The following is an 11,651-nucleotide window of genomic DNA, read 5'->3' on the forward strand; positions in this document are numbered from 1 at the left end:
TTCGGTTAAACAAACAGGGCGTGTTGAGGGAAGAAAATCGGGACAAGCGAGGAAGACGACGGGAAGAAAGAGTCGGTGTGATGAGGAGGAAAAGAAGGACACGGTGCATTTCACTGTGAACGGTTAAAGTCACAATAAAGCGAGTTATAAACAGACTTCTCCGCCTTTTATCTCTTTGTTTGAAGGTGTGAGAAGGCGTTTCACAAGAGTCTCAGGACGATTATTTCATGATGGTCTGTAGTGGGAATGAAGCAAGAGAAACTTTAAGGCCTGTAGGCAAATTGTGATATAATATATTGCTCTGATGTGATTGAATAAAAAATAAAATAATAATAATAATGATAGATTGAATCATTGCAGCTTTTCTGTGACAGTTCAGAAACATAAACATTGAGGTTTTACACATTTCTTTTGTCAGCAACCCTAAACAGATGCTCAGCAGTTGTATCAGTGGTAAACAAACACAAGGAAATATTTTCAAATGGAAAAAAAAAAATGCATGAGAATATTCTCTGAAAAATAAAGTTCTGATGAGCACTCTGCAGCTCGCTTTGAAGCAGCCAGCAAAGACTTTATTATTGTCTTGACTTCAGTTCAATAAATATTTATCATTTAATACAATTATTTTTTATTTTAAACGTTTTGGTAAATGCCAGAATTTTTGGCAGAAAAGAAAAAAAAACATTCTTTGATAAATGTTTTTCTTTTTTTTTTTTTTAAAGCTCAACAAACAACTTTGATGTGATCATGCAACATGTTCCAAACCGAGCGTAATATCATACTTAAAATAATATAATTCAACTTGTTAGTCTGGTAAGGCTGTTTGGCCATCTTATGGAGAACTGACTTTTTTTCCTTACTTCAACAAAACACATCACAGTGTTTTGGAGATACCCTCTTTGTTTTTCTGCAGATCATGCTTCAGTTTTTGCCTTCCTGCCACAGCTGTTAAGTGCTCGCAGTACAGGCTGTTTTCTTGGCCTCTTGCATTTCTTTGTAAGATTTTTAATTGCATGCAGTGGATCTATTCTGCCTAAAATGCTTCTTTTTTTCTTACACTAGTACATTTCCCTTATCTTCTACACGGTGTTAACAGTGTACTCAAAGATGCAGACAGATTCTCAGCAGTCTTTTATTCATTCCACCTCTCTGCACGTTTGCAACAAAACTATCACTGAAGTCTTTTTGATGGAAGTTTTTATAACTGAAGGGATTTAACGAGAATAAAGACGAGTATTCAGCATGACATGGAATGCAAAACATTGAGTCTTGATATAATGAATTGTGCATGAACAATTTGTGTAATTTAGTTGTTTAAAAAAATGTATGTTAAGAAAAAGCATCATGATATGAATTGAAAGTGCATGTTTTCATCAACTTTTAAAAAATAAATAAATAAAGGACTTAAGGCAAAGACTGCAAGATATGAAGGAATAGGTCTGCCAAAAACAAAAATGTTTTGTCTTTGGTTGTAAAAAAAAAAAAAAGCACATTGTTTCCTGCTCAGTTACTTCTATGAAGCCAGGAGGGATTTTGGTGCCCACTCCGAGCTTTGAGCCAAACACTGTTGACACAGAGAGCAAAGAGAATCCACCAGAAAGCTGACTTTTCCCTTTTTGGGAGCAAAGCGATGTTTGTTTCTGGGCTGAATGGGGGCTTATAATGGCTCTGATGGCATCAGGATTGTCACCACAAATGGTCTGGGCGTTTTGCACGGCTGTTTGACAGAGCCTATTATGTCATTGGTCACGTCCCTCCACTCCTTGCTCGCTTGGGCCTGAATGGGAGTGAATTAATCAAATGGTTTGAGAGCGATCAGCCAACTTAATGCACTTTGTGTCAAGGTCTACAGTGATCCCAGACCCCCGACCCAGCCTCTGTCTGTACCTGCACATGTTCATCTGCAACCAGACCCAAACACACACATATTCTTACTGGGACTGTAAGTGTGTCTCCCAAAACTCAACTCCTTGTGTTTCTGATTTTACATCCAAATAGCTTTTATTTTGAATGACTATTTTCTTTTTTTCTTCTTTTTTTTAAGGGGTCACCTATGAAGTTATGTCTGTAATGCAATGATGCTATGAGTTTAATGTCTTTAACTGAGTTTCTAAATCACTGACTTAATATCAGAATATAATGTAAAAAAGGTGATAATTTTAACGTGCAATTCTCTAATCTTATTTATGAAAGGAATGGATACATATTTAAGACAGGCTAAACGGTTTGTGACCAATAAGAGCACACTAGAAAATATTAATTTAAGTATTCTGTGGGGGATTTTAGGATTGAGTTGTCTAAACGAAGACTGCTCTGGGAAAAAGGTTGACACCAGTAATTTGGAGTCATTAATAATTGGATATTTGTGTGAAACTGATGGACCAAAAAAAACAAACCAAAAAAAAAGCTTCATGAAAAGTGATTTTTGAGCTAAATCGGATAGATCTTGAAACACTACTTTAAAAAAGAAAATAAAATCCACCATCACGTCTGTATAAGAGAGGGGGGATTGGCCCAACGTAAACCCCTGTATCGTTATTGCTTCATCAAACACAATCAAAACGTGAATTAATCAAAGCACTCTGCGTCAGAGCACGTATGCATGAGCATTGTTTGGCTGTAATGGATGGCTTTAAAATTTGACGTTATTATTTCCCGTCATTTCTGGAAACAAATTGAACATTTATTGCATATATATTAAAAATTATACAGTCGTGGAGAGAGGCTGATGTCTCTTTTATTGAGGCGCACCGAGAGGTGAGGTCTCACCGGATCAATTTCTCTGTCTTGTTACTCCCACAAGAGGATGTTTGGAAAATGCCTGCACCGCTAAATTGATTCAGAAACGAATTCATAACTTGGGGGTTTAAGCAATTTTACGGCGACTATTTTTTTGTAATCTCCTATCTTTTCCTTTGTTTTCTTTAGACTGCTTAAAGCAGCTAAACAAAGTTTTGTTATTTCTGCTTTTCGGTGTATTCTCAATTCTGCGGTCATTAGTCCACAGTGGCGTCTTTCCTTTTTTTGCAAAAAAAAAAAGAAAAATGAATTTAATACACTGGGTTTTGGGTGGCTTCACAAACATAGCCATTAAGCAGTCACAATGCTTTTATTGTGCACTTGATCTCAAAATAGAGGCTGGTCTGACTGCAGGATCCAGACGAACCTATGGTAAAGGCCTTGTCTTTGTCTGCCTTTGCAGAGATGAATGGCCCGTGTCAACCACATGATTAGTTTGCACTATTAAATTGTCAAAAAGGAAGGATTTTTCCCTAATAGTGCCTTTTCGTGAAGAATTATGGAATTCAGAGTTGTTTGCGACGGCCGGGGAACTTGCAGGGCTTCGCAGGGTTGAGGGCGAAGGTCAGACAGAGTTCTCAGCGCAGCGGCCAGTGTGGCGCAGCAGTCAGCGGGGATGTGGAGACAAATAGGCCTGTTTCCTACACGATGGGAAGATTAATCTCTACATTGTACCAGATGAATGATGTCTATGCAGTGACACTGTGATTCAACAAGCTTTGGGTGGTTTAGCCGCCCTTGCGTCCACGGGATGTCAGAAGCAAAATGCGTAATATTGATGCGTAAATGTGCAAAGATAGTCCCTTTAACATCTATAGAGACAACTCAAATGATTAGGGCATCAAATGCTCAGCACAAAGCTTATTTTTCTGTCAAACAAATTCAACTTAAATTAGATTAGAGATGTCTTTATTCCACAAACATTGCCTTCTGCTTTGCACAGCAATCCAAGGGAATATGCAGAAACATAGGCCCTGCTCTTAAACGACGAGATATTTTCTGCATAACAACAATTGAAATATGTGTTGCATCCCTGTTATTAAACAAGTTCATGGTGGTTTAGCTTCATGTGCACCGAGGAGGAATGCACAAAACTGCGTAAATGCGAAAGAATATAGCCAAGTGTCCCATGTGCTTAATCTAAGGGGAAATTTATTTTATCATTGCATTAAATGATGAAGTTATCTTTTTTTCTCTCCCAATCATTTACCTGCTAACTTGGTGCAGTCAGTGCGCAAAGATCTCTTCCTACACATGACCCGTCTCTCTTGGCGCATCCTGACAGTCATGCTCCATCCAGGAACCCCCTTCTTTTCTGCTCCACCTCTATTCTAGTGCCAGCGTTTTGTGTTAAATGTTAACAACTTGGCCCAATCCATTTAATCGCCAACAACACATGTGTGTTGACTCTAACACTCGCCTCCTTTGTGCCCATTGTGCGCCTGCCCTCACTTGAAGATTTATGTATTTTTGATATTAAATTCCTTCTGTCATCAAGACTGCTCTCTTGTTGACTTTTCTTGACCTGTCGACCTCGTTCCCCAAACTTTCCCATATTTAACGCGGGAGCTGCTGCCTCTCCCCTCCAGCTCCTCCTCCTCCTCTGTTGCAGCTCAATGCTGTGTGGCTTCTTTTGTTGGCATGTGCTGTTTGCACTGTTCTTGAACTTCAGTGTGCTGCCCTGTCCCCATCCTGTACTTTGAACCCTGCGGAACAATATTCCTCAGAAAATAGTGCCTCATTGTTCCCAACATTTAGGGGCTTTATGTCATTTAATAGTACGTTTGATGTGCCTTTTGGCCACTGTGCAATATGTAATAGCTTCCAAAATATCGTATTTGAATCATGATAATATCCTATAAGCTGTGGCCTTCAAATCAACAACATCCAATCTTCACTTGACGTCTGTGCGTCAGTCACAATCCGCATTCACGCTGCGTTGACGCACACTGACGGATCCCCACACCTTTTGCCATATATGACGTCCATGTCTTCTATACAAGCCTCCCTCTGCTGCCCAGCTTGCTAATTAGTTAAACAAACCTTCAAACTAATGATCCCACTGGCCTGGTGAGCTCTGGGTTTTTTGTTCGCTGTCTTTGCTCCAGCTTCTCCTGCTGGAAACTTGGCCCCACTGACCCGAGCTATCAGGGCGCTGTGGAGACGGCTGGACCGCCCTGTCCGGAGTCCAACCCCCAAGGGGCCAAAGGCCAGCGACCAAGGCCCGGGAATGCCACCACCAGCTGCTAGTGGTGACACCGTGTACAAAGGAGACTTGGTGAGCAATCCTTCTATGAGCTGTCAGAGCTGTGACAGAGCTGCTGAGACATTTATTTACTCTCTCATCGGAGCAAAAACTGCACGATAGAGGAGGAAGCCACAAAATGTAGTTTGCTTAAAATGACTATAAACTGCTGCTATACTGTCTATAAAACCGGAACACTTCAAGAGCCATATGTTTGGGTTCATCATCAGTCGATGTGTCTTTGACTTTTGTTTTTAAGAATAGTTATAAGAACAATTTTGGAAAGTCACATAAAAGAGGCTGTAGAGTATCTGTACTAAAAGACAACTTCATTCATGACTCATCCCTAAACTAAAGTCTTCAGCATTTTCTTAAATATTTGTAATTTTAATTTTTTAGTAATAACCAGAAAAGTAATTTCTCCAATCAGTTTCCCTGATTTGTGTTTTAATGTTGTAACCCCCCCCCCCCAAAAAAACAACAACTGAGGATCTTATTTTGGTAGATTCAAACTCTACTGTTGATATAGGGCTGCTTTGATGGACTCACTGCAGTCACGTTTTTTTAAAAAGAGTTCATCAATGGAATTTCTTTAAAAGAAATGAATTAAAAGGTTTTACAAGTTCACAACCCCAAAATAAACTGTAATTCATTCATACAGGATTAATTATCAAACATGACTGTACTGTATTAAATTGCAATTTAACTAGCTTTATTTTTGAAGGCCTTGAATGCTGTTGTTTATCTCATCCCATTACTTCCTGACCTAATGTCCTGTTCCTCTTAAACTCATAGACTGTAAATATTAAGTTTAAACTCAAACGTTTGTCTTTCCCCGCAGCGCGCGCGAGCACTTAACACTGGCCCCATTACGCGTCGTCATATGTGTCTCTCGGTGTTATTCGGACAATGTTTGGGCCATTTCCCCGGCCTGTGTCTGCGCGCTCTGAGGAGGTCTGGACAGAAATGGATACTAATTGCAGGGCCTGTAGGCTGCTGGCTGCTGCAGCGCCTGCAGGCAGTTTGAGGACCTGCTTGTCACCGACTAATTGACAAGGGCTTGTCTGTCCTGGGAGCAGCTGGTCCTAAACACAGCGCACAATCGCAATCTTGACACGGCCTCCTTCTCGCCTGAAGGAGTTTGGAGGGGAAACGCCGTTAAAGGGAGATTTATTGAATCTCCCTTTGGGTGACGCTATATTAAGTAGCGCAATATAGGCTGATTTCCGCGGGTGCAAAAAGGAGCCGCACTCCGGGTATTAATAACAGAAGGTGCCAATTAGGCCAGACAGGTGACATTTGTGGTGACATTATGAATCATTGCAAACAAGACAAGCTGTGAGAAGCGCTGGTCTGAAATCAGTTTCAGGAGAACTTGTTTTACTTTGCTCAGCTATATGACACACAATGAGGCTGTATGCACAAATCGAATGAATGCAGGGGACGTGTTTCTGCAGCCATTCAGCCTCTTCAATAACATCACACTCTCACAGTAAAATAATCAATTCATTATTGTGGCCTGTTTCTATAAGTCCGTGTCTTTATAGCTGAATGCATCAGGAGGAAAAAGCAAAGCAAGCATTGTTTCCGTTTACAAGTGGAAAAGGTTTTCCTGCACTTTCCCACTGCCTGTAAAGAAACGCTGCTTTTCTGGCCTCTTTTGAACTGAAAATCGTGATTTTTTTCCCCATGTGTTCTCCGGACGCGCTCCTTTCTTTCTGCCGAACAATGACAACAGTGAAGCACCCCGCCGGTGCGCCACAGTTGGGGATCCAGCGGATTGTTTTGGACATCTTTGGATTTCATCAATCAAAATGACTGCAGTTTTCCATAAAAATGCTAGATTTGGTCCTGGAACCGAACGGGCAAGGTAGAAAATACGAAGCTGTCCTTCTCGATGATAAATGGCCATCCTTTGATTGAGCAAATAGAGAAATACGTGCCACAGAATCTAAGAGACTCCTGACGCAAAGCCCTGCGTCAGAACCAGACAAGAGGACATGAGAAGGTTTCTCAAACCTCGAAAATGTGCATATTTTCACACGAGTAGAATAAAGTAGAATAAATGTCTCCAAACTCATCTAGCCAATTGTATCATAAATCGTAATAAATATCCAAACTAACAGCAGCCAGTGAATGACTGACAGGTATGTGGGTCGATATTCCTTCACACCAGGTTTCTCTGTCTTACAAACCACATAAAGACCAATAAATACACAAATTGAAGAATGCTGGTCAAGCATGTTTCCCAATATTAAACCCATGGGGAAACCACATCCTACTGGCAAAACCCAATTAGCATGTTGTAGTAGCAGGCCTGGTTTAAAAAAGAGAATCATTCTAATTTAAACTTTTAATTTTCTGAGAGAGCATTATGCATGTACAACAGCACTGACGCCTCTTTGTGTGTTTTCCTAAACGGCTTTGATTCTGCAGCTAATTATCCAATATTGACATTTTGTCCCGCCTCAGGTCAGAGGGTCAACAGTTGGAGATGAATGGGACTGAAAGATTACAGCAGAGAACAGTCACAGTGCCATGACTTGTGATTGTACTTTATTAAGATATCTTCACTTTTTATGCCTGTTATTATGTTTGTGACAGCAAATACCGTTTGTGTATAACGTCGTTACGTCATTTATATGGTATTAGAATATGGATTTATGGTCTGTGTTTGGTTCTCAGTAATGGCTTCATGTTATAGGTCGTGTCCTCTTTATTATCCTGTGTCTTTAAACCCCCCCTCATGGTCCATACTGTGTATTTTTAATGGATTTATAGCTGCGTTTGTTGGATAGTTTTCTTTGTCAGGACACCTACCCCTCCTCTCTCTCTTCTCAAACATACAGCAGAGCTGACTGGCTTGTCGAGCTTGAAGAATTGTTTAATTTCAGGGCTCCGGCGTTTCCTGAGGTGAGGTCTGCATTGGCTGCTAATAGAGATCTAATTGATGGGCCGAGTCCCGTTTCCGTGCTCTCTCTCCCTTTATTGCGCCCCGGCGTCTGCTGTAAAATAGGTCGGTAATCAGATTTTGCCTATTCCTCCTGGAGCAGGATGAGAGCTCAGGGCTGCAGAGAGAGAGATGGGCAAAAGGAAAAGACAAAAAAAAAAATCAAGTTAAGACTCTGGGAGAAATTCGACATACTGTGGAGGCTTGATGAAACAGAGGAAAGTGAGCTTTCGTGTAAAATTCTTCACCTCAAGTTGTACTTTTCTTTAAATAAACCCACTTTTTTCACTCACACAAGTGATACTGTATGTTATCTGGCAGAATATCCCTTTATTCCTTTGGGACTTTGTAGTTTTGCTGCAATATTTCTAAACTGCATCCCTCATCTAAAATTGAAACTCATAGGATTAATATAGATCCTTCATAAGGAGCTTTGTTATTGCTGCCAAATGGCTTCTATAACTATTATTGTAACATGGTTATATATACTCTCATGAGTCAAACTCTCATTTCATGATCTAATCTAACAGCACACAAGCCAGTCTTGCTTCATACCAGCGTTGTCATGCACCCAGAACATGTCAATCTCATCAGACTGGCAGCAGCAGAAACACACAGATTCTCTAGTTTTCCCCTCTCCTCTGCTTCTCTCTCCATCTCCTATAGAGCTTCCTGGAAGGCTGTGATTGGCTGCCTGTCTGGGGCCGTGATAGCAGCCCTGGAGCCGAGGATGATTGATGATGGTGAGGGCAAGGCCGAGCGCTGGCAGCATAAAGCCCCATAGACGCCTCAATAAAGAGCCTGGGCTAGTGGAGAGCCCGGGCCCCGCTCAATAGGGCCCCCACCGCCTCTGAGGATCCACGGCTGGAGGAGTGCATAGAGAGAAAGAGAGAGAGAGAGAAATAGAAAGAGAGAGAGAGATAGAGGAGAAGGAGAGGTGCTCTGTTGTTGGATAATCCGTTTAGCTATCGAGCCAGCAGCCGTCTGAGGCTGGATAAGTGCAGCAACGGATGTGTGTGGGGTGAAAATAGCAGGGGTTGGCTGGTGGAGAGCTGGAGGGGGGACAGAGGATATGAAGCGAGAGTGAAAGAAAAAAAAAAGGAGCCTGCGGATGCATTATGGGAAAAAAGGGATCTGTTATAAACAAACCTGCAGACGAGATGCTTTTCACATCATGCTAGAAAAAAAAATGAGCCAAAAAATTGATAAAGAAAGTGAATTCAACCTGCACGATATGTGTGAATCCTCTGTTCTTCTTCTTCTCTGGTGGCCATCCTCCAGCCTATAGATGCATAACAGTGCTGACCTTTACTTCAGCTGATCAATGAGACCCTGCCTGGTTGGATTCCATCGGTGCAGCGTCCACAGACCGCATGCAGCCCTGTTGTAACTCCCAGCATCACAGCAGCTCTGAAAAGCACAATTAGGAAGCAATCTGCTCCCACCAAGCCAGCTTTCAGCGACTCCAGCGTGGATACACGATGTCCTGCAGACCCTCCATGCTGGAGTTGGCAGGATGAAGTCCTGAGACAGCAGCAGAGTGATGGCCTCGTGGTCGTTAGTCACCCTGCAGGAATCACTGAGAGACAGAGTGAAAGATCATAAAGCATCTCCTACGACTGCAGACCCTGCGCATTATGTAACTGTAACTTTGCTGTTTTTATCTTTTGCTTTGTAAGGTGACCTTGAGAGTTTTGAAAGGCGCCTTAAAATAAAATGAATCTGCATCATAATGCTGCACTAACGTTGATTATCTGAAGCATTGAATTGACACAAGCAGATTTAAATTCAGAATAAAATGTAAACAAACAAGATGCAGCACAAGGCTGGACAGTTGTTGTTTTAAGATCTGATCTTCGATTCACTCTGATTTTTTTGCAAAGCTTTGTAAAGTGTCAGACATATTCTTTTTTATTTTAAAGTATTGTAAAAAAAAAAATAAAACCAAAAGTTAACAAAATCACAGTTTGTGTCTCTTTCTTTCTGCTCTGTAATGCTTTGACGCAGCAGAGTTTTCTGGGTGTGAGGAAGGATCTTAGGAAAAGTGTGTAAACTGTGTAAAGTAATGCTACACTTGGTAGTGTATTCCTGTATCTCTTTAGATTGTGTTGAATGTTAAGTTGTGTTGTTGCGTTTGAAACACTTTCTTAATCCCTGAGGGAAGTTTGGTTTTACACTCTGCTATCGAGGGATGTGCTGCTCACAGACATAAACCGGAAATACACACATGCTGCTCCACACTCCTGTTAGGGGTTCAGCGCCTTGCCCAAGGGCACAACGGCAGTGCTCGGAAAGTGACCTGGCACCTCTGAAGCTACCAGACCGTCTTCCATATTTTGGTCTGCACCGGATCCACCGACCAACCGATATCTGATTCTTGCCTTCTGACTCTTGAAGCACTTGTCTTTAATGTCTCGATTTGTTTTTATTTATTAGCAAGTCAAAGGAAACTGCAAGTCATGACACAAGTCCTTCAATCCTCGCACTCTTTTTTCACTGACCTTTAAAAAGTATTTTACCCTTCATTTGACATCTTGTTCACGTTGAGACCAAAAGAGCTCATTTGAACTTCTTCTGAAGAGGCTGATAGCAAATCAGAGAGCCGCGCCAATCAGGTATGACTTCATCAGAAACAACTTCCATCATAAAATCAGAGGTGTAAAAAGGACACATTCTTACAGCCTTCATACTGAGTCAACGTTTGGCCGAGGATTGGATGAGTTAATAGTTTTATTTTTAAAATAGAAAAATTGGACAAACCATCTTTTTTTTAAGGATTATTTTCTGAGCTTGTATTAGACAGGACGGCTTGAGAGAGGAAGAGGAAACATAGGGAGAAAGACATGCAACAAATCACAGCAGGATCAGGAGTTGAACCAGAAACCTTTAAGCTGTCAGATAAAGTAGTGAAGAACTCAACATGTACAATTATCGACTCTGAAATGTACATACTCCAAGAATTTACTTCAGTAAAGTATTTCACAAACTGTATCTGCATGGTAATATTACACACACTGTGAGTCCAAAAATCGAGTTATAAAGCATCAAGATGTTTTGATGATCATGAAGAAGGAAGAAATGAAGCTCTGCAAGGAGCAGTTTTAACCTCAGGATATTAAAAAGGTATGTAACAGTAGGGTTATGATTAGGGTTTGTAGTGGGGGGAAAAAAACTGCAAATACTTTCTGCTTTAATGTCTTATTGAGATGAAATCTGGTGACAGATGAACAACTAGAATCTGTCTTTAAACAAACGTGTTGAGGTGCATTGAGGAGCACTACAGTGTTTAGTGACATCCCTGCGGATTTTTGACTCATCCAGTTAAACAATACTTTCAAGATTATAATAAATGACTCAAACTATTAACTAATGAACCTAAAACTCTCGATCGTACAACGAATTACACCTGATTACTTTACAGCCAATTAAAGACACAAAGTCTGTTCAAGTCGATGAAAAAAACCAAACGTGTTAGTAATGAAAGTGTTCCAGTCAAACGTGTCTGTATTGATGTGTGATTAGAGCGGGGGGATTATTCGTGGGGTATCCATAACCTGATTCTGCCTCACATTTTAATTGCCTAATTGGAGTGATTATTTAGCAATGGGAAACCATTCCACCTGTTCTCCTCTCGACTTCTGGAGAGTGTCAACTGTG

Source organism: Symphodus melops (assembly GCF_947650265.1).
Source record: "Symphodus melops genome assembly, chromosome: 9".
Lineage (NCBI taxonomy): Eukaryota > Metazoa > Chordata > Actinopteri > Labriformes > Labridae > Symphodus > Symphodus melops.